Source organism: Macaca nemestrina, chromosome 19, assembly GCF_043159975.1.
Source record: "Macaca nemestrina isolate mMacNem1 chromosome 19, mMacNem.hap1, whole genome shotgun sequence".
Classification (NCBI taxonomy): Eukaryota; Metazoa; Chordata; class Mammalia; order Primates; family Cercopithecidae; genus Macaca; species Macaca nemestrina.
In genome coordinates, this window is record NC_092143.1 from 48,081,220 (window position 1) to 48,104,012 (window position 22,793).

At 36.0% G+C, this 22,793-nt stretch overlaps 1 long non-coding RNA gene across 3 annotated transcripts in view; it reads left to right on the top strand.

Annotated features, from left to right (window-relative positions):
• The first annotated feature begins 2,176 nt into the window (after positions 1-2,176).
• Positions 2,177-22,793, top strand: part of LOC105499414 (uncharacterized) — a 41,695-nt gene continuing 21,078 nt past the window's right edge. The window contains exons 1-6 of one of the 3 annotated variants that reach the window (XR_011616912.1): positions 2,177-2,364; positions 3,678-3,856; positions 13,241-13,402; positions 14,309-14,413; positions 17,202-17,331; positions 18,028-18,256. This is a non-coding gene — a long non-coding RNA (uncharacterized lncRNA). Of the gene's footprint in view, positions 2,365-3,677; positions 3,857-13,240; positions 13,403-14,308; positions 17,332-18,027; positions 18,257-22,793 lie in introns of all 3 variants that reach the window. The other 2 variants (XR_011616910.1, XR_011616911.1) reach the window with 2 other exon arrangements.

The following is a 22,793-nucleotide window of genomic DNA, read 5'->3' on the forward strand; positions in this document are numbered from 1 at the left end:
CTTAAGCTACGGTTTATTTCCTTTCAGTAACCAACAGTGCATCATAATTTCCACTCCATCCTCTTACTTACCTTCAAGTCTATATACATCAAATTTTTATCCCCATAGTCCAGCTGAAACTACTCTAACAAAAGCTCACCAAAGGCCTGCTTCCAGTCAAATCTCATGATTTTATTTCCAGGCCCCGTCTTTCTGGGCCTGTGAGAATTTTGATTGAGAGTTTGACTTTTTCTGTCCTTATACATTTTGTAACTTTTTTCCCACGAGGTTTTATGAAATAACTCATCCATTGGCTTTTTCTACCTCTAATCACTTTCTCTCTTTTGCTCCTTTACTGGCTATTACATTAGTGTTAGTGTTTTCTAGTGTCCTATCTTTAGCCATCTTCAATGACATTAATAGTAACTGAGATCTTTGAGTTCTTCTCTATGTCAGTGCCTGTTCTATAGTTTTTGAAAGAATTATATCACAGGAAGCCAGCATAGTAAACTAGTAGAAGTAAGTAGTTCTCTTGCACTTGTTTATAAAAATAAAATCTAAAATTTGGAAAGGTAGGTAACTTGACCACGGAGCTAATAAGCAACAGAGTTGGTGTTAGCGTCTAAGCATGCCAGTTCTTCAGACTGGGCAACAGCTTTTCATGGATAATTTTATCTATGTTAATGATGCTAATTATTATCTTTATATTTCTGGTTCTAAGGCCGGTATCTCCAAACTTGATTTTGCCTATACCCCTACATCTGTGTTATATTTCTGGTTCTAAGACGTGCATCTCCAAACTTGATTTTGCCTATACCCCTACATCTGTGTTTCTACATGTCTCATAGATCTTGAGTCCCATCAGACTTTCTGAACTCATCTTTGGCCATACAAAAGTCTGGTCAAATCATGTTGGTAATCTGATGTTCATAACTCCCTGCCTTGGTCCTGCTTTGCTACAGAATGCCCTAATCTGTATATGTGGCCCACAAGGTAAAGTAAATGATTCCTCATTTTTAAAGGTCTATCTAACTCGAATGTATTTTCTTGTTTCTAGCTTCCCCTGACTTTCACATGCAAAATTAATTTCTCCAACATCTGTATGGCATAACAAATTTAATGATTATAGCTCCATTATAATACTTAACACATACCATTGAAGTTGTTTTGCTTGCCACAAAATATCTTTTTCAATAAATATATGGTAAAGCATATTACTTTATGATTTCCTGTTTACACAGGGTAGAAATCAATATACTTTGCACATAGTATGACCTCCGGAGTCATTTCTTGAGTGAGAAAAATAAATGAATACCTCTCAAATTATGTTTTAAAAATAACAATTTTAGAATTCCCTGTGATCATTGTGTATCTCTCACTGGTGTCAACAGCTAATCTAGGCCCCTAGGACATACTGCTATGATGTCTGAACTCTGCCCCACACTATTTCTGCCATGTCAGATGTTATCTGATGAAGGTAACAAACAAATGATAATGTATACATTGAACAAGTGCATGACGTAAATAAATTATTAAGTCAATATTCTTTCTTAAAATGCTTCTCTCTCACTTTTGCATATCCAATTTCTACCTAGCTTTCACAAACCTCAGTTCAAAGGTCATCTCCTCCAGGAATCTTACCAAGAACATGCAGTTGAAAAAAAAAAAATTATTGTAGCTCTGGGTTTATCTCTCTCATGATGTCTCCCTTTATTTTTTGCACCTATGATCTTCTACCAGTCTGTAAGATGCTTGAGGATAAGTTTCTCTTTCTTACTCTTTGTTAGTATGCTTGTGCCTTGCACAATTTTTCTCATAGTAGGCACACAATAAAAATAATCCACATGTGGGTGATCATAATTTCCTTTTTAAATAATCTCAGGAAAATAACTGACATCCTAAGGCTCATTGAATCAATCCAAGAAACATTAATTAATTGTTAACACCACGCTCAACCTCATGCATAGTTTCAAAGAGTAATATAGAAGAAAAACACAGACTGTGCCTCTTTTAGTTTTTATAAAGTAGTTGGAGAGACAGAGTTTTAAAAATGAAACTGGAGAGCTGTATATAATCAAATGAGTGATTTTTTCCAATTACATCATCACCATTTATATGATGGAAGAAGATATTTTTCTCGAGTTCTTAATTGTGTCCAATGATTCTGAACTTTAACAGCTGGAAATGAACAGTTTAACTGACAATAGTCAGTGGAAATTCATGTCTGGGAATGAGTTCAAAGCACTGTGATTACCAAGAGTGGGACTGTCAAAATCAAGTACAGCCCATGGGGAAAAAGCTCTCATCATGAAGACTATCTAGACAGGGAATGGAGATGAATCAACGCAATTGGAGATTCAAGCTGTGAAACTGGAAGCTATTTGGGTGAGGTTTGATGCTGAGGTCACTATTGAATTTAATGGCTTTGTATTGCTAACAGCAACCACCAGGCAAGAGTTAGGAACAATTTGTCCTACTCTAGGAAGAGTGCCAATCTAAAGTGCGAATGTGTCCAGAATCCATCCACTAACCTCCTCCCTGACTCCAATAACATTTAGCTCTTGACCCTGGCAGTTTCCTTAAGTGAGCTTTGTTCAACCAAAAATTCAGAAAGTACTGATTGACCTTTGAAATACTGGCTAGATAATTTATGTATTTATTTTGAAAACAAAATGTGTGAGTATGCAACTATTTGTTTAAAATGGCAACTGGCCACTGATGCAGCCTTGTACAGTTTTATTTAAAATATCTGTGAAAATATAGAAAGGTTAGAAACTCGAAAATGAGTAAAAGTATTCCCTAAAGACTGAAAATTTATTTCCAAAATCTGGAAAGTATTAACTTGTATAATGAGCCTGATGGATATGGATTATTAGAAACAAATAATGCTTCTCCTTGTGAGAAGATTGTAACCCCTTCCATGAGGGAGAAGGTTGCACTCTGGTTTATCCCTGGCTCCTGGGCTATCCCCTGGCTTAGAGACACAGTCTACGTAGAGGAGAAAACAGAATGAGTGCCCTTCCCCCTGCTGTTATATAGTTGCTGCTTTTAAACATTACCTAAAGCTTCCCTTGTACTAAATTAAAATATCTTTAGTGTTTAGTTATCTTGGTGCCTCAAGAGCCTAGGTTATTTAAGAAAATCTCTATATATGTGTAAGAAAAATGTGCTTCCTTTTCAAGACACTTTATTTTCATGTTTTGGAAACCTATTATAATAACTTTATTAGGGCAGGGTATATTACTGTTATTTACCAAAAAAAATTAATAATAAAAAATGCTATGATGTCTACGTTGTAAGAATGCTCCCTAGATGTGTGCAAAACACACTCTGCATAACTATTCTTGACAGCTATATCTGACATTTGCAACACAAACCTCTTAAGTAGTTGTAATTCATTAAAACACAAAAATAGCCAAGGATCTCTTACTGTGTGAGTTGCTAGCAAGATTACTATGCTCTATCATTGAAGTCATTTGCAATTATCTTCCCTACTCCTTTTTCCTCTGATTTGAGTTGCTATGACATTACCAGTGACATCCTAACAAATTGCATTTTTAAACATCATATTTATATGTTAAAAACTTGAATATTAACAATTTTGTGGGTTTTAATCTAATAAAATGGTAATGTATTTTTAAGTAGATGGTTGTTTAAAATATTTTTACAGAAATTTTGTTTTATTTAAATTCTTGCAGATCACTGAATGGATGGTGCATTTAAAACTATGTGTGGGTGAACAGCTTTCAGGGAAGATGGAGTGGATGTACTTTTCCCTATTTCTCACTAAGTACAACTAAATATCTTAATTGCACTTGGACATTATATATAAAACAAATACAAGAAGACTAAATGGTAGAGAAGAAAAAAACACCAGGTAGGGACCTCAGGGCCCAAGGATCAATATAATGGTGAATTCCTGGGGTTTATTTATTATTCTTTTTTGGCTTCATATCTCTCAAAATAGGAGCTGAACAAGGCAGCAGCTCAGAAACACTAAGAAATGTTGACCGAAACCAAACCAAAACAAAAAGCCTTGACAAGAGCCTGCACACTCAGCCCAGAGACCAGAAAAAGTGCAGAGAAAATGTTATTACCTGCTATTACATTGGTGCAAAAGTAATTCCGGGTTTTGCCAGTAAAAGTAATAGCAGAAACCTCAATAACTTTTGCACCAATCTAATAGACATAGACGATAATCACTCTATTTCAGTCAAGTATCATAGAAAACTCTGGCCCCTGCTCATGCACTCCAGCAAAAGCCTAGTGAGAAACCCAGAATTCCACACTCTCCAGGCTGTAAAAAGGTAGCTCAACCTTCCACTGTACTGGAATGGTCTCAGGGCCAGTAGGGAAGCAGAGAGGCAGAATTTCCATCCCTCTAAGGTGGTGATGCGCCCCCCACCACGGTACCCGTCTACTATCTGGAAATCACACAGAGGGAAAAAACAAGACACCACTGCTCCTCCAAGCCAGAGAGATGTCAGTGGAGGCTGAGTGGGGACTCCTATCCATCACCAACTAGGAGACTCCTCCTCCTTATCTTCCTCCTGGCAGTATTGACACAATACTTCCAATCCTTTTGTCGTACTTGAGACAAATAATGAAAAGCAGAAAGTTTCACCAAAAAATAAAGTATATGAAGAAAAACAAAATAGTAATTTTAGAACTTAAAAATACTCGATATGTAAACTCCATAGTAGAATAGCTATGACAGAGAAAAGAATCGATGAATTTGAAGGCAAAGTGATAGAAAATACTCAATGTGAGCAAAAGAGAGTAAATAGACTCAGAAAATATAAAAGGAACAGAAATGTGCTTATATGACTCAAAATATCAACCACTCATGTTATCAGAGTCTCAGGAGAGAGGAAAAAGAGCAGGACTACAAAAATTACTTAAGGAAATAACAAGAGAAAAGTTGTTAAATTTGGCAAAAATATATAAGCCTACAGATGCAAGAGGCTGAGTGACTTCAAACAAGATAAACTCAAACCCATGACGAGAAACATCATAGACAAACTTTAAAACTAAAGACAAAGGAAAATCTGGAAAGCAGAGAGAGAAAAACGACACCTTACTTATAGGAGAAAAACAATTTAAATGATAGTAGATTTTTCATCAGAAGCCACAGACCCTGGGAAGAAGTGGCACATTTCTCAATGCTAAAATGAAAAAAAAAAAAAAATGCAAACCCTGAACTCCAAATCCAGTGAAAGTATTCTTTTTGAATAAAGCAGAAATCAAGACATTTTTAGTGAAAGAAAAGAGAATTTGTCATCAGTCGGCCTATCATAAAATAAATGACTTGAGAAATTGCTCTAAATAAAAAGGAAATGATAAAAGAAGCAACCTTGAATCATCAGGAGGAAAGAAAGAAGAATAACAGAATCAGTAAAAAATATGGGTAAATATTTAACACAACACATGATCTTTATCATCTTGGCTCTTGTTATTGCTACAGGTAGATGGGACCACCTGACAGTGCCCTGTTTGTGGTCCAGTGTCTTGGAAGGCCTGGGGCTTTGATGCTGACACTACTGTGGCAAGATGGGACCAAATGAAGGTGTTCTATGAAATGGGAGCTGGAAAGGCCAGGGACTCTGTTGCTGCTGTTGCTACCCATGCTACAACTGTCAGTAGAGCAAACCACCACCAGGCCAGGGGGCCGATATGGCTAGCTGATGCTACCAATGGATCAGAATGCCCCAGGGCCATCAGAAAACTCTCCATGAGTTTTCTCCATGTAATTGTATTTAATAACAATAAATTATTAATTAATATTGCCTACGATGAATAGTAATGATACCATAATTTATTTTATACTTTAAATGAATATAATATCATGTCATTATAACAGAACATTATCATTTCTGCAGCAATATTACTTCACCATAGACTTCATTATTGATCAAGATAATAATGATTCTTTGTCACCAGCTATTTGTCACATTACATGTAGAATGAAGCCTGAGGACTATTTTATCCTCCATCAAAAAAAAAATGACAACTGGGGCATATAGAAACAATTTTTAAAAAGATGATCAATATGTATCATTTTATACATCATATGACATTATATCAAAATGACTTTGCTCATGAATGACAATAAGATTTATCATATATCCTTTATTGCCATGTTCCCTGCCCAATGTCATTTCATATTGTATTCAGTCATGGTATATTATTAATCACTAACTGTAGCTTCAAAGAGTAGGATAAGTAAGGTATTATCTTAGCCTCATGAAATCACAATAAGGAAAACTGAATAACAGAGCCAGTGACAAGTCCTATGCTATTTGGTAGATTACATTTTTCTTTAGAGAAGGAGATATTTTCTAAGTTAAGGAGAACTCAAAAGCACAATATAAGAATTCCAACTATCATAATATTCTTCTTTGTTATTGCATTCTTTTAAATTACATGGGTAATAAATGTAGACTGTAGATTAAGTTACTTATGATGCCAACATCCAGGAAAAACCATTATTTAAAGTTTTACATATAGCTTTCAAGAAGTTCTTCTCTTCATCTATAGCAGACCAGAAAGAGAGATGCAAAACTTGACTATTAGATAATGGCATGACAACTAGTTTTAGATTGCCTTCTTCTTCAACTATATGCTATGGAAAAGTTAATTATACCTGCTATGTGATGCAGGCATAAAACAAGATCCCAGACTTCAAGAAGCTTTAAAGTGATTTTGAGGAATAAGAGCAACAAGAATGCAAGAATATAACCAACCTTCTTGATAGCAGGGATTTTGTTCCTCATTCACTGTTATATGAATGTACCACACATTGAGAATGGCCCCTAGTGGAAACTCAACAAACATGGTGTAAAAGATGAATGAATGAAAGTGTTTTCGATGTAGTAAAACAGACACACAACTAAAAAGGATAAAGTGGCTTAAGTTTACTTGGAGGTGGTCAGAGAAGTTTCACTGAGAAGGTGCTTAAATTGAACATTGAAAGATGTTTGGATTCAGAGAAAAGAAGGGAAAGCCAGTGTTCCCCAGAAAGGCAACACAGGAGAAAGAGCACAAGATCTGTTCGGAGTATCCTTGCAGACATTTGAATTGGAGTGTGTTGTGCAAATCCTATACGACAATATTAGCTTGAGCTCAACTAACTGCCAGGTCCTTTAAAGCTTGACAAGAAGAGTGTTTTATATTTCAGGAATTTGAAAGTCAATTTATATTTATGATCAGCTTGCTACTCACATGAAGAAAATGTTTCTAATTTGTAGAATCAGAAGAAATTTGAGGAAGGAAAAGTTGAAAATAGAGTGATTAGCAATGGAAATAGTCTGGGCATGACAGGGAAGTGACCAGTACAAGGGGTGGCAGGGTTAGAGGGAATACATGGATGTAAATGAGCAGAATCACATTAGAATGGGCCCTGCCCAAAGAGTAAGAGAAGAAGTGCTGTATACTCCTGCGCCTGAGAAAGCAGGTATATTTGGCCATCCTTGCATGTTACAAAGTCATACCTAGACTGGGTAGTAGGTTATAAGAAAAGATGTTTAGAGGCAGTACAGGAAGCATAGGGCTGGTATTTGCTTCTGAGGAGGCCTCAGGAAGCTTTAACTCATGGCAGAAGGCAAAGCAGGATCAGGCACTTCACATGGCCAAAAGAAGAAGCAAGTGAGAGAGGCGGGAGGTGCCACACTTTAAAACCACCAGATTTAAGAACTCACTCACTATCATGAGGACAGCACCAAGACATGAGGGATCTTCCCCATGACACAAACACCTCCTATCAAGCCCCATCTCCAACACTGGGGATTACATATCAACATGAGATTTGGAGGGGACATCCAAATCTGATGTTCCCATATCAGCAGTGAATGACAGAGAGGGCTGAACTAACATATGTTGAGCAATGTGCTAGAGGCAGGTGGAACGTGGGAGTAAGAGCAAGAACATGTTACATCTGGCTCCATTCTGTACTAACTGCAATGTTGATGAGTTAGTTTAACTTTTTTGATCATCAGTGCCTTCATATTTAAAATTAGATCATGAAAACTACCCCATAAATTTGTACAAAGAGTAAATGAACTAAAGCTTAGGACACAGTAATCACTTCGTGAAAGCTGGACATTTTGATCAACACTTTACCTATGGTAACTCATCACATTTGTTTGGCTCCTTTCAAAATTGTATTATGTAATATTTGATACACGGCAAATTATGTGTGCTCCATATGTTTTACGAAGTAGGTTAATAAACCAAGCACTTGTGAACTGACCATCTAACTTCAAAGCTAAAACAGATCTTGTGTCCTTGAAGTCCCCTGTGAGCTTCTACACTACTACCATTACATTGACTTAAAATTATTGAGCCTTAATTTGCATGCAACAAAATGCAACCATCTTAAGTGTGTATTTCCATGAGTTTTGATAAATACATATACCATGACAATACCAAGGATGACAAGTGTGTAACCACAACCCTAACAAATATATAAATTAATTCTATCACCCTAAGAAGATTCTTCATGCTCATTTATAGTCATCCCAGTTACCCCAGTGTATCCCAGGCAACCCCTGATTTGACCTATTTCCAAACATTCATTTCACCCAGCTTAGAACTTCATGCAAATGTAATCATTTTTGTGCCTCTCTTCTGTCACTCAACCCAATGTTTAAGTTCATCCATTATTATGTAGGACAACAGTTTCTTTACTTTTATTGCTGAGTAGACTGTGCCATGCAGAATACACCACACAACAAATGACACTTGACTTGCTTCTAGTTAGAGCGATTATGAGTAAAACTGCAATAAACACTTAAGTATAAGATGGTGGGTTTGTTTCATTTCAGGCTAATACTTAGGAGTCAATGTTCTGGATATACAATAGATACATATTCAACTTTTTAAGAATCTAACACGTTTTCCAAAATTTTTGTTTTGTTTTGTTGATTTTTTCTGTGTGTGTGTGTGTGTGTGTGTGTGTGTGTTTTGTGGGGGGGGGGGGCTTTGTTTTTATATATTTCACTCCCACCTGAAATATATGAGAGTAATGCTATATGCTTGCTAACATTGGGTATTTTTAATCTCAGGCATCCTTATTGATATAAAATAAGTATCTTGCTGTGTTTATAATTTTCATTTGCTCACCACTAATCATGTTAAGCATCTTTTCATGTGCTTATTGGACAGAAGTACACTTTCTTTTCTGAAGTATCTATTAACAAAGTCCTGTGTTCATTTATTTTTAAAAGGATCTTTGTTTTCTTATAATTGAGTTGTAAGAGTTATTTATAAATTATGAATGCAAGTCCTTTGTCAGATATATGCCTTGCAAATATTTTCTCCCGGACTGTGACTTGCTTTTTCATTTTCTTAAAAGTGTCTTTTTAAGAACAAAGCATTTTAATTTTGATGAAGTACAATTTATTGTTTTTCCTTTATGGTTTGTTCTTTCTGTGGCCTGAGAAATCTTCGCCTACCTCAAAATTGTCCTGATTTTCTTTGTATTTTCTCTCAGAAGTGTAATTGTTTAATCAAACATCTAGTGAGATAGGCATTATTATCCCCATTTCAGAATTACAGAAAAAGACATTTTAAGATAAAGGTGATAAAAGTGCACATTAAAGCCAGGTAGGCTATCTGAATTTCTAATGCATTACAGTCAGGGTAAAAACAGTGGCAACAAAATAGGATTTAGAATTAAAATTCCTGAAATCTAACTCCAAAGCTTCTGTATCTGAGTTGAGTGACCTTGTATAAGTAACTTTACCCTCTAGGGTCTGGTTTTCTCACTTGTTAAATGAGGGGTTAGAATGGAAAACCTCCATTTGTTGCAGCTCTAATTTTATAAGTAAGCAAAGCCCAGTCTCTCTTAATGTGGGCTCCTGTTGGCCAGTCGCAACTGCCTCTGGAAGCTTCTCGTGTATATTGTAAGTGATGTGTAAACGCCTTCCGCCCTTGCGAACAAAGGGATGCAGACTTTGTTGTGTCATTTCACCCTGGTGTGTTGGCTAAATTCCAATTATGTAATTACCTTCTGCAACCCCCACAATCTCTCGTAGGGTTTTAGTAGGGATGGAGTGCTTGGGGTTCTCACACCCTAACTGCCTGCCTTCCTCAGCCTTTGGGATCTATTGATGTGTGTCATGAAACAACTGCCAGGCCAGCCAGGGAGATGGCCCCTGTGTGGGGCCCCAGCACAAGGATTCCAGGAGGACACTTCAGTGGGAGTGGCTTTGAAATCAAAGACTTCTTATCAATGAAAATGACTCTGGTCACTCCCTGCAAGCACTAGAAGAAACCCAGAGTATAGGCAACACCAATAACAATGATGTAGGTGAGAACACAATTTGGAAGGAAAATTACTTTTTTTTATTTTAAGGGAAATGAAAAAAGTATGGTTCTACACAAAAAAACAAATGCAAGCCTGTGTTTATTTCCATTGGACTACTGCTCCAGAGGTAACCTTGCTAATTAGATTTTTTGTGTGTGATTTCATTATTAGATCTTTGTTAATGAGCTTGCACCATTACATCTTGTCTGCAGACTCCCTAGGCTGCTCTGGAGGTTTGCAAATGAGAAAGCAAGAGAGAGGCATCTGCATAAAACATACTTACTCTTTATGCTTACAACCATATTTGCCTTTTCATCGAAAATTCAAACACCCTGAAAGCTCAATGAGGCAGATAGGCTGAACATCTTTGACTTACAGCAGAAACTGATACTCCAAATAGTTAAGTGACAACCTGGTTGAAGAGGAGAAAGGTTAGATAGCAAACAAACTGTCACCTGTGACCTACTCTTGCCTTAGGCTACTGCTATGCAAATAGTGGTTCACCAATCTCTTCTTCCTTTTAATTCTGTGACAGTGACAGAGTCTTGCTCTGTCTTACAGGTTGGAGTGCAGTGGCGTGATCATAGATCACTGCAGTGTTGGTCTCTGAGGTTTAAGCAATCCTCCCACCTCAGCTCCCAAGTAGCTGGGACTACAGGCAGGAGCAACCACACCCAGATAAATTTTATTTATTTATTTATTTATTTATTTATTTATTTATTTTTGGTAGAGACCTATATTTTAACCATGTTGCCCAGGCTGGTCTGGAACTCCTGGGGCTCAAAACTGCTTGCTGCTTGATCTCTTATTTTTTCTTTTCTTTTCTTTTTTTTTTTTTTTAGGCAGAGTCTTGCTCTGTCTCCAGGCTAGAGTACAGTGGCATGATCTGGGCTCACTGCAGCCTCTTCCTCCCTGGTTCAAGCAATTCTCCTGCCTCAACCTCTCGAGTAGCTGGGACTACAGGAGCACGCCACAACACAAATTTAAAAGCTAATTTGTGTATTTTTAGTAGAGATGGGGTTTCACCATGTTGGCTAGGATGGTCTCAATCTTTTGACCTCTTGATCCACACACCTCTGCCTCCCAAAGTTCTGGGATTACAGGCGTGAGCCACCACATCCGGCCAATCTCTTATTTCTAATCCCTTTCCATCCCAGTGTTTTTGTCTGATTTTTAAATTGTTCTCAACTCTTTCTGCCTTATGGCTTATCTTGTAAAATCACTGTCCAGAAAACCATGATGTGTAGACGAAGTTTAATTCTACAGCCCATGCCTTCACTACCTTGCCTTCATTCTTCTTACCTGAAGCATGAGAGGCTAAGCTCCTCTGAGCTAATCTACTATTGCATCAGTCTACAGATTATGATCCTAAATGTTCCTGTGTTGCACATTTGTAAATTTATAAGTGAGTGTGGTTCATCTTTGTATGCTGAAATCATATGAATTTACTTGAGAATGAAATTGCTAGTACTATAATTTCTTCACTGACAAAATAATAAAACAACAGGAGTATTTTGGATTGAATAAAGTATATCGGTTTATATTAGTTCTTCTTGCCATTGCTATATTCAGCAAAAGTTTCTAATTACGAATTGCTCTTAAAATGAAGATCAGAATCGCACTTTATTATCTCCAGAAATATCCCCTTTCACCTTTCATAGGCTGTCTTCATTTATCTTGTCATCTGTTATATATATTATATCTGCTTATAATTTGCCTTTTCCTTTAACATTTTTGAAGTTCCATGATGCCATAAAGCAGAGGCTGCCACTAACATACCATGCCAATAGCTTAAATGCTTGTAAACCTATTACCTCCTATTACGTCTTTGCAGTGAAATCCATCTGGTCTACCTATGACTCATATATAAGCAGTCTGTAAAAAAAAAAAAAAAAAAGTAATAGAGCAATCAATGGTATCAGTCCAACTATTACACTAAATTACGCTGGGCTACTCCTATAATTTTTCTGGCTTATTTTTGAAAATATAAATCTCTGTCTCATCTAATTTAAGAAAATATTATGAAAAATAAATGCATCCATTAATTGATTCACTCAAAAATATATTCTGAACTCCTACTCCTCAAACAATCAATCAAGAAAACACTATTGCTAGAACTTTGATGAGTAAGATATGATTCCTGCTCTCAAATATCTTGTGCTCTGGAGAAAATAAAATGTAGACATAAATGTGCAAATAATGAAAGTAGTGGAGCAAAATCTATTTAAAGGGAGGAGGGGATCTCCATGGAAGACTTAATGGGGAAAGTGTCATTTGAACTAGGACTAGAACCACATGAGGTAGACTGTATCACACCTAGAGATGACTGTGTCAAAACACTGTTTTGAGAAAACTGCTCTGAAAATGATGTGTTGAAGGGAATGAAAAGGGGACCAAATACAATATTTCTGAAAGGGTTTTGTATAGCTAAACATGTAATGTAAACAAAACATATAAAAAACTCAAACACTGTCTTTGGAAATGGAAAGGGAATCAGAAAACTGAGGTCAACGTCATGAACAACTCTGTTACCTCTTTTCAGTCTTATTGAGGGTAAATAGGGTTTGCAGCTCTTTCTCTCCTTCCTTCTCAAGACTATTTAGGAAATCAAATTGCTTTGAAAATTACAGTGGGTGGTGAAAACCAAAAGATAAGTATGATGATATAAGTTGATAGTCTTAATTTTTTCAATACTCTCTTCTACACACACATACACACACACACACACAGACACACACTATCATTCCTATGTAATCCATTTTCTCCCATTCAGTAAAGTCTTTCCTACAAAAGAAAACTTAAAATGTAAACATTAGCAAAGAATGAATGGGACATAATGTAAAACCTAATAAGAAACTGCCCCTGAGGACATTTTCAATGCAATATTAAAAGTTCCCAAAGGGAAATACATTGATACTTAATGCTATTCTTTATTTTTCTTCAATCATCATGAAGCTGGTGGTAAAAAGCTGAGGACGAAGAGCCCTAAGCAAGACTTCTAATATTCCTCTCTAGCCTTGACTTAGCACAGAGGCCTTCATTCACCATACTCCATGGACCATGGCTCAAGACAATAAACATAGGCATGTGAAGGCAGCTTGGATTTTCCTGGTAAAGGTAAAATTATTATATAAGTTTCTTAGGCCTACAGTAAGAAATTACACACACAGACAACTTGATAACTTAAGAAAAACATTTATTCTCTCATGTTTCTGGAGTCCAGACCAAAGGTCCAAAATGAAGGCATCATCAGGGTCACTCTCTTTCTGATGACCCTGGGGGAACATCCTTCCTTGCCTCTTCTGGTATCTGATGGCTCCAGATGTTTGATGGGGCTGCTATCACAAAGGACCATAGAATAGGTGGCTTTAAAAACATAAATGTATTTCCTCACAGTCTGGGGGCTAGAAGTGCATTGGCAGGGTTGGTTTTATGCTGAGGTCTCTCTCTTTGGCTTGTAGATGGCTGTTTTCTCCCTCTCCTTGTAGGGTCTTTCCATTGAATTTGTCTGTGTACTAATTTTCTTTTCTTATTAATATAAGGATTCCAATCCTATTAGATTAGGACTTGCCTTAATAACTTCAGTTAACTTCAATTGTCCATTTCAAAGCCCAAACTTCAGGACCAGTTCTATTCTGAGATACTAGGGATTCGAAATTTCATGTATGAATTTGTGGGGGTCTCAATTCAGCCTATAACAATTATAATCTGTTTTCATCTTCATATGGCCTTACCCTCTGTATGTCTCCTCCTCTTCTGTGTCAAACCTTCCTTTGCCTTTGTTTTATAAGGCTAGTTTTCATTGGATTTGGGGCTAATCTGGATAATGCAGAATCATCTCCTCATCTCAAAGTCTTTATTTATATCTGCAAAGGTTCATTTTCCAAATAACACCACATTTACAGCTTCTGAGGAACAGGGTGTGGACATGGCTTTTTAGAAACTATCATTAAACCCACTACACGTATTTCACTAAGATATTGGTTACCCTAAGTCTTTCATTATATATTTTTTTCTTTTTAGTTGTACCAACCATCATATTTAAGTTTAAAGGGAGAGAACATTTCCTGGAAGAAGAGGAAGATGCCAGTATGCCACTAAATGAAGACAGTAATAGAATAATCAGAAGTATTTTGGCTTGTCTGACACTTTTTAATGTTGTCTTTTACACCAAAGATTCAGAAAGCATGAAGACTTTTGGGTTTTGGCTAAGATTTAACAAGTCTTTCTGTACCTGTATTAAGAAAAAAAAAAAACAGCAGGAAAAAAACGATACCTTTAGGTAGTGAGCTTTATGACTATGACAGAAATACCATTCCTTTAGTTGTAATTCATTAGGAAAAAATATATGTAAATGCTTAATATATATGTAGGTAATCTAAAATTCATAGATATTCTCTTGTTTAAACTACATATGCACTCAAGGTGAAAGGTCAGAGTATAATAATCCATTTCATATATTATTTAACAAATATTTATTGGGCAAATAACAGTTATGTGGCTATTAGAAAATTAATACTAACTAGCCATTCTATGGGTTCTTATTTTGTTCAAAAGTAAAACATTGTTTTGCCTGAAAACTCACATAATCATGTATTCATTCTTACAGGATAGGCATTAACAGATTGTCTAGGTTATAAACTGTGAGACTTAGGAAGCAGTGTAATATTAGGAAGCAGTTCAAAGGGACCAGAGAAAAGGATTCTTGAGAGAGTATAATGTCGAAAGAGAAAAGGCAGGGATACTTTAGAGTGGTCCTGGTAGACTGTGCTTAAAAATTTACGTTGCATATGTTAGGTGGAAAGATAGCATTGGAAATGTTGCCCATTAATAAATACTATTGGATATTCACAAAATGAAATATTGTAAAGCTGTGAAAAAAAATGATTTAGATAATAATATAGCAAATTTCCAAGATCTGGTTTGTTTTACACAGAAGAAACTATCATCATAGTGAACAGAAAACCTACAGAATGGGAGAAAATTTTTGCAATCTATACATCTGAGAAAGATCTAGTATCCAGAATCTACTTAAACAAATTTACAGGAAAAAAACCAAACAGCCCCATCAAAAAGTGGGTGAAGGATATGAACAGACATTTCTCAAAAGAAGACATTTATGCAGCAAACAGACATATGGAAAAAAGGTCATCATCACTGGTCATCCGAGAAATGTAATTCAAAACCACAATGAAATACCATCTCACACCAGTTAGAATAGCAATCACTAAAAAGTGTGGAAAGAACAGATGCTGGTGAGGACGCGGAGAAATAGGAATGTTTTTAAACTGTTGGTGGGAGTATAAATTAATTCAACCATTGTGGAAGACAGTGTGATGATTCCTCAAGGATCTAGAACCAGAAATACCATTTGAGCCAGGAATCCCATTACTGGGTATATACCCAAAGGATTATAAATCATTCTACCATAAAGTCATATGTACACATATGTTTATTGCAGCACAATTTACAATAGCAAAGACTTGGAACCAACCCAAATGCCCATACATGATAGACTGGATAAAGGAAATGTGGCACATATGCACTATGGAATACTATGCAGCCATAAAAGAGAATGCATTCCTATCCTGTGCAGCGATATGGATGAAGCTGGAAACCATCATCCTCAGTGAACTAACACAGGAACAGAAAACCAAACAACGCATATTCTCACTCATAAGTAGGAGTTGAACAATGAGAACATATGGACACAGGGAGGGGAATATCACACAACAGGGCCTGTAGTAGGGTGGGGAAAAAGGGAAGGGAGAGTATTAATACAAGTACCTAATGCATGTGGGGCTTAAAACCTAGATGATGGGTTGATAGGTGCAGCAAACTATCATGGCACATGTATACCTATATAACAAACCTGCTCGTTCAGCACATGTATCCTAGAACTTCAAGTAAAATTTTAAAAAAAGAAAATAAAAAGACTGACAATGTATACGATTATGATTATATTCCTGCAAAAATATTGGAAATACCTACTCACACATGTAGTCACATGTGTATGCACACTTGTGTATGGAAAAAAAATCTGAAAACATATGTATGAAGTTTTGACCCTAATGCCAATGAGAAAGAAAGCTTACTAATAATGTAGACTATAAAACCTTACTAATATTCTATACCCTTTTCTATTTTCAGTTAGATATATTTTAGAATATTTTAATAACTATATGCTAAAATTAAAGAGAAGAATTTCAGGTTTAATGATGAGAATAAATAGGAGAGGAACAGAAAAAAAGAACTCATTAGAAATTTTTTGAAATAATCCAGCATACGATTTGCAAAGGTGCAAATTAAGAAAGGATAAGCATAGAGAAAAGTGAAAGGATTAAAAAATATTTGAGGACCACATTTTAGTATTTGATAAATGAATGGATGTGGGGAGTGGAGAAAGCAGTAAAGAAACTTTCAAGAAAAAGCTCGTGTTTCTACTTTGAGTTTGGTAATTTGCAGGGCAATTGATAGTGTTTTTTTTGTTTTTTTGTTTTTTTTTTTTTTTTTTTTTTAAGGGCGTAGAACAAGTCAATTTGGTGAATAGATGAGGAGACAATTTTGAATGTCTCTGATTGGAGATACTTGTATCTAGAGGTAGAACTTTCTAAATAATAGGTGGAAAGTATAATAGAAAATTGAAGCAAGACTGCTTTTCTTTGACCATTAAGTTCAGTGTTTCTCAGACGTTGTTATATGTAGAAATGAGATAAAATAGTACTCTATCAAAGCTACTTCCCTAACCTTTAACTTATTGGCAATAATTGTTGGTCCATTTTACTCCCTGTCTCTTTTCTTTTTCCCTCTTTTATTATCGGGATACAACATAAATAATTTTACTATTTGAATAATCCAAGGTATTTAAGTTGGTAAAACGCTAATCTAGTCTTATCTTCTCATTTATTAATATGAGAAAAATGAAGCAGAATGTTGCCTTTTACTCCCCTACCAAGGAGAGGTCTGAATGAGGTTTAACTGACTTCTAAGGCAGTGGTGGTTCTACAATCACATACTTGTGGAGGCAATTTTTAATTTGATTTCAGGTGAGTGAACTAGTAAAATCTGCTTAATGAAGAGAAGTAAAATCCATTAAAAAAGTCAGAAACTGTGAATTACCTGATTGAACAAAGTAAATAAATTCTTTAAGATGGTTCAATGATCAGAGGATGGCTCATCCCTCTACAATTCCCGAAACTGATGAGTGTTGTTGGTTTTTTGAGAGAACGGAGTTTATAGCTTGGGTCTCAGTTTATGAGTCTGATACAGCTTAGGTGGTTTTGGTTAGGGATGAGTAATCTCTGGCACTTATCATGTTCGGAATAAGTGCTTTAAGCACTTTTTTAAAAACAAATTTTCAGTTAAGTAAAACTCAAAACACTTCCTTTGGTCAGGCATTTTCTCTTAATTATGAAACCCATATGGATGTTAATGGAAACTTAATCCATGTGTTTCTCATTCACTTGCATCCAATTCATCAAGTGCTGTTTTGTAACAGCCTTTGACATTAAAGAAGTATTCTGGGGCCTTTTTCTTAGAAACAGGAAGTGCTGTTCTGCCAAAAAGTGAATGAACTCTAACCTCCAAAGATTCAAATTCCATTTGAAATGCGGAGGTTAAAGAAGAAGCACAGGATTTGACTTGAAAAAACATGTCTCCCAACCCTTTATTTGTTTAATTTTAGTTGTGGAAAATTACACTGTGAACACTCAGCTGGGTTGTTTTCTTTTCCCTGTTCCCAGAGAGCTGACTGTCAAATCTATGGAGGGAGAGCTTTTGTTTTGAGTAAAGCCGATGTTTCTGAGCCCACAAATGTTTGAGAGGTTGTTAGGGAAATCCTCTTCACCACCAGGAGAGGCTGCATATCTGAAAAAGAGAGAGCATGCTTTCTGATTGAACCGTATTTTATTGCAACCATCAGACGTTTTCTTCTCTCTTCTCTGGGATGGTCAATCAAGCTACATCAGAGAGGTAAATATGAGCAAAATTAGTGTAATTTGCTGTCATTCTCTGGGGATGGAATCTGGCCATATTTTTTCTAAATTTATGTATTTATTTTTCATTTTCCAAAGTGATTACAATGTGCAGCCAAGTTTAAGAATTAGTCTCTGGTTCTCTTGGTACTCAGTGTAAAATCTCAATCCCCACTCCAAAAGTACTGAATCTGAATCTTCAGTTTCAAAAAGATCCCAAGATTTATGTCTAAAGTAATGTTTGAGAAGCAAGTTCTAAAATACACATACCTGAGTCCCACCAGTAGAGATTCTGATTTAACTGAGTCTGATTATTGAGATTTAAAAAAATGTTTAAAGAATGACTGCTCTAAACTACTTTGTAGAATCTCAGGTTCATTGAGTTGAGGAAATTAACTTTCAGAATTTGATTTTAACCTATCTATGACCCAGCAGTGTAGAAAATGAGGGCCAATCATTTCATCACTGTCCATTTCTAGGTTGAGTGGATCATCACCTGGGTTAAGTTGATGAACGTATTCCCAAACTATCACCTCCAAAAAATCTGTCATGTTACTGGAAAACCTGGTAATAGCATTTCATCTCTTGTCTTTCTAGACTTTCTCTTCCCAAATGCAAATATTTATTTAAAGGTAAATTTCCGGATCACTGTGATATAAATAAGAATGCCTGATCACTTTCTTCTGATTCACTGGAGTGGTTATTCTAAACCTGTGGCTTATGGTGCTGTTTAAAATAGTATTTGAGTAAATCTCTGGTTTAGAGAGGAGGGGAAAATGGCAGCCATTCAGAGTCAGTGAATGGGATCTAAAATGTCAGAAGAATAAAGCTCTTTGACAACTTTTCTTTGAGGTATTAGCTGGCTAGAGCTTCAAAGTCTTGGGAGCATTTGCAGTTTTAAGGGATGCCAGAAGTGGGAAGTAGGGAAAAGAGGGATGACATGAGAATATCTGGGTTTTAGGATTAAGAAAATAAAAATAAATGAGAAAACTGGCAGGATGTTGTGATGGAGTCTGGACCATGGGAGGGGTTTCATTAAATTAATAAATAAAAGGGGTAGTAATGTTCCAAAGTAATACTGGGAAGAAACAGAAGGAGAAGAGGATGCTGAAAAATCAACAGCAAAACAATCAACTTGAAAAAGCTTGAACAGATGACCAAAATAATAATAATAATAAAAGTAAAATCAAAGTTGGCTCAAAAAACATATGTATGTTTATAGAAAATATTTAAGGAAAAACAAATAACTGTTGTTTTTATCTGTCATCCTCCACATTTATTCAATCACCATGTTCCATTGAATTTACTCCCTAAATACTTTCAAATTCTCCCACTGGAATATTCCATCTCCCCTGATACCATCTAGGTTTTCTCTTGCAGGCTGGCCTCATTACTCATGATCTACATAGCAGCAAAAATGGCATGGCTGAAGTTTACAATCATTCAAAAGCCATTAATAAGAGAAAGTCTGAGTTCAAGCCCTAAAGACTTGAGTGCTATTTCTCCTGACTTGTGTGCACTAACACAGACTTCTGTGTTTGTGCTTCAACTGGGATGGCTCCTTGTCCATTCTTATATCATTCTACTTTCTACCATGAAATAGAGGTTGTTCTGTCTGTCTACATCTTAACTATAAGTCCTCTTCCATGTCATACATCTTGTTGCCTATTGTATTCCTCTTTCACCTCTTCTAAGACTGAATGATATTGTATACTGTTTACGAACTCAGGCTTTGGAGTCAATCTGCAGGAGCTTAATGACATGCTTTAATACCCACAGACTCTCAATTGGGCAAATTGAATTATCTAATCCTTAGTTTCCTCATGTCAAAATTAATAGGCACAGGTATCAGCAGCACCAAACGTATTGGCTTATGTTATTTGTTAATTGGGTCGTTGTGAAGATTAACTGAAATGAATTATTAATAGGTCAATAGGCTGGGCACAGTGGCTCACGTCTATAATCCCAAAACTTGGGGAAGCCAAAGTGGGCGGATCACAAGGTCAAGAGATCGAGATCATCCTGGCCAAAATGGTGAAATCCCGTATCTGCTAAAAATACCAAAATTAGCTGGGCATGGTAACGCATGCCTGTAGTCTCAGCTATTGGGAGGCTGAGGCAGGAGAATTGCTTGAACCAGGGAGGCTGAGGTTGCAGTGAGCTGAGATCACACCACTGCTTTCTAGCCTGGTGACAGAGTAAGACTTCATCTCAAAAAAGAAAAAAAAAAAAAACACAAAACAACAAAAAAGAGCAGGTCAATAGTATAGTGTCTAGGACATAATGAGCCCCTAACAAATGTTTGCTATATATGCGATAGGCAACTCACTGCTTTGAGAAAATTTTGGTAGACCCCCTAGATTTGGTCAGGTTTATTTGTTATTTATTCCTATGGTACTGTGTTTATCTGCTTTATATCTGCCAAAACAAATCTAAATAAGTAATATCTCATGTGATTAATTATTTACTGTTTGTCTCTATTGGTAACACATAAACTACAAGAGGGCAGAAACCTTGTCTATCCTGGTACTTACCTTAGTTCTTTCACAATATTTTACACATAGCATAGACTCATCAGTGAAATAAATGAATGACCACTTCCTGTGACCATGTGAAGGGCTTTTCCAAATTTTCTTTTGATATTCAGTAAAATCCTATGAAATGAGTATTAATATGGAAAAAGGAACTGACAACTTGAAAAATTAAATGATTTTTCAAAATAGATAATCAAGAATATAAACCAAAGATTTCTGATTTTATATCAACTAAAGTTTGCATATAATAGTCAATACATTTGTTGAAACCAAAAATGCTAAATTAAAAGTAAAGCAATTTGAAATAAGGCCAATCCTGATTTTCCGATTTTTATTGTCATATACTTATGACTTATTCATCCCAAAATACTTATTGGACACCATTTTATATTAGGAGAATTATGCTAGCTTGATATTAGTATTCGAGTAATGAAAAGGATTGAGGCAGTTTCTATGTTCATGGACTTATAGTCTAATGGAGGAGACAGAAAAAAAGTAAATAAGTAGGTAAATAAATTGTGCAGGTGCTGTTTCATGTATACTGGACTCAATAATTAAGACTAGTCCATACACAATGGATAGCTAGGAAAACTGCACAAAATGTAAGAAAGAAAATTATTGAGAGTATCATCAAGTTAATATGTCAGCAAACTATTAATACATGAGATTTCAGGGGAAGAAAGATAACCAGGAAAATAAATCTAATATTTATGGACACTTTTCCCTTAGGTGAAAGAGGAAAGCTAAGAAACTAAGAGGTTAGGATATGCTTTCAATACTTTCAGTGGCCTAGATGTGCAGGTGTCTCAGTCCAGGTCTCTCCAAAATGAGACGACAATGGTGAACCTGTAGGTTGTAAGTCTGGATCTGATTTATTTTATCATAGGAGTAAGGGTGCACTAGAATTAGACAGAACTTCACGGGAATTTTAGTTCAATGTTGAATAATCTCACTCTCTGAAATTAGGATTGAAGGGGTCCAGGAATGCTAGTACACTCAAGTACCTGGAAGACGCAAAGAAATACACTATTTTGAGTAAGAGTACAGCATTCTAGGCCTCAAATTATATCTTAAAACAATTTTTCAAATGAAACGTCAAGTACACAATCCAAAATAAACCATGACCACTAAAAGACAGAAAACATGGTAGTTGGGGGAGAGATGCATACAGAAGAAATAACAAAAAGTAGGGGGGGAGAAAAAGGACTTTAAATATTGAAGTTATCAGATTCATACTTTAAAATAATTATGCATAATATGTGCAAGTAAATAAGAGACAAAAGTGAAAATATTGGCACAAAATTGGACACTCCACAAAGTCTATTGAAAACTCTAAAAATAGGCCGGGCGCGGTGGCTCAAGCCTGTAATCCCAGCACTTTGGGAGGCCGAGACGGGCGGATCATGAGGTCAGGAGATCGAGACCATCCTGGCTGACACGGTGAAACCCCGTCTCTACTAAAAAATACAAAAAACTAGCCGGGCGAGGTGGCGGGCGCCTGTAGTCCCAGATACTCGGGAGGCTGAGGCAGGAGAATGGCGTGAACCCGGGATGTGGAGCTTGCAGTGAGCCGAGATCTGGCCACTGCACTCCAGCCTGGGCGGCAGAGCGAGACTCCGTCTCAAAAAAAAAAAAAAAAAAAAAAAAGAAAACTCTAAAAATAAAAAATGTAAAAATAATTTAGAATTTAGTGGCTGAGTTTATAGCAGACATGACATAGCTGAAGTTTGAATTAATAAACTGAAAGAGAAGACCAAAGAAAATATGCATTATGAAGACTATGAAAAAGAAATAGATTAAATATGCAGAAGATAGAAAAAGGGACATAATGAATAGTGTAAGATGGTCTGATATAAATGTCAACAAATTAATAAATAGCATCAATAAATATTAATAAATGAATTGATACCTTTGTAAATATCAATAAATGAGTAAAGAGTAAGCATATATTAATACAAAATTCAAGTACTATGATTGGAAAACTTGACCTAACTGGTATAT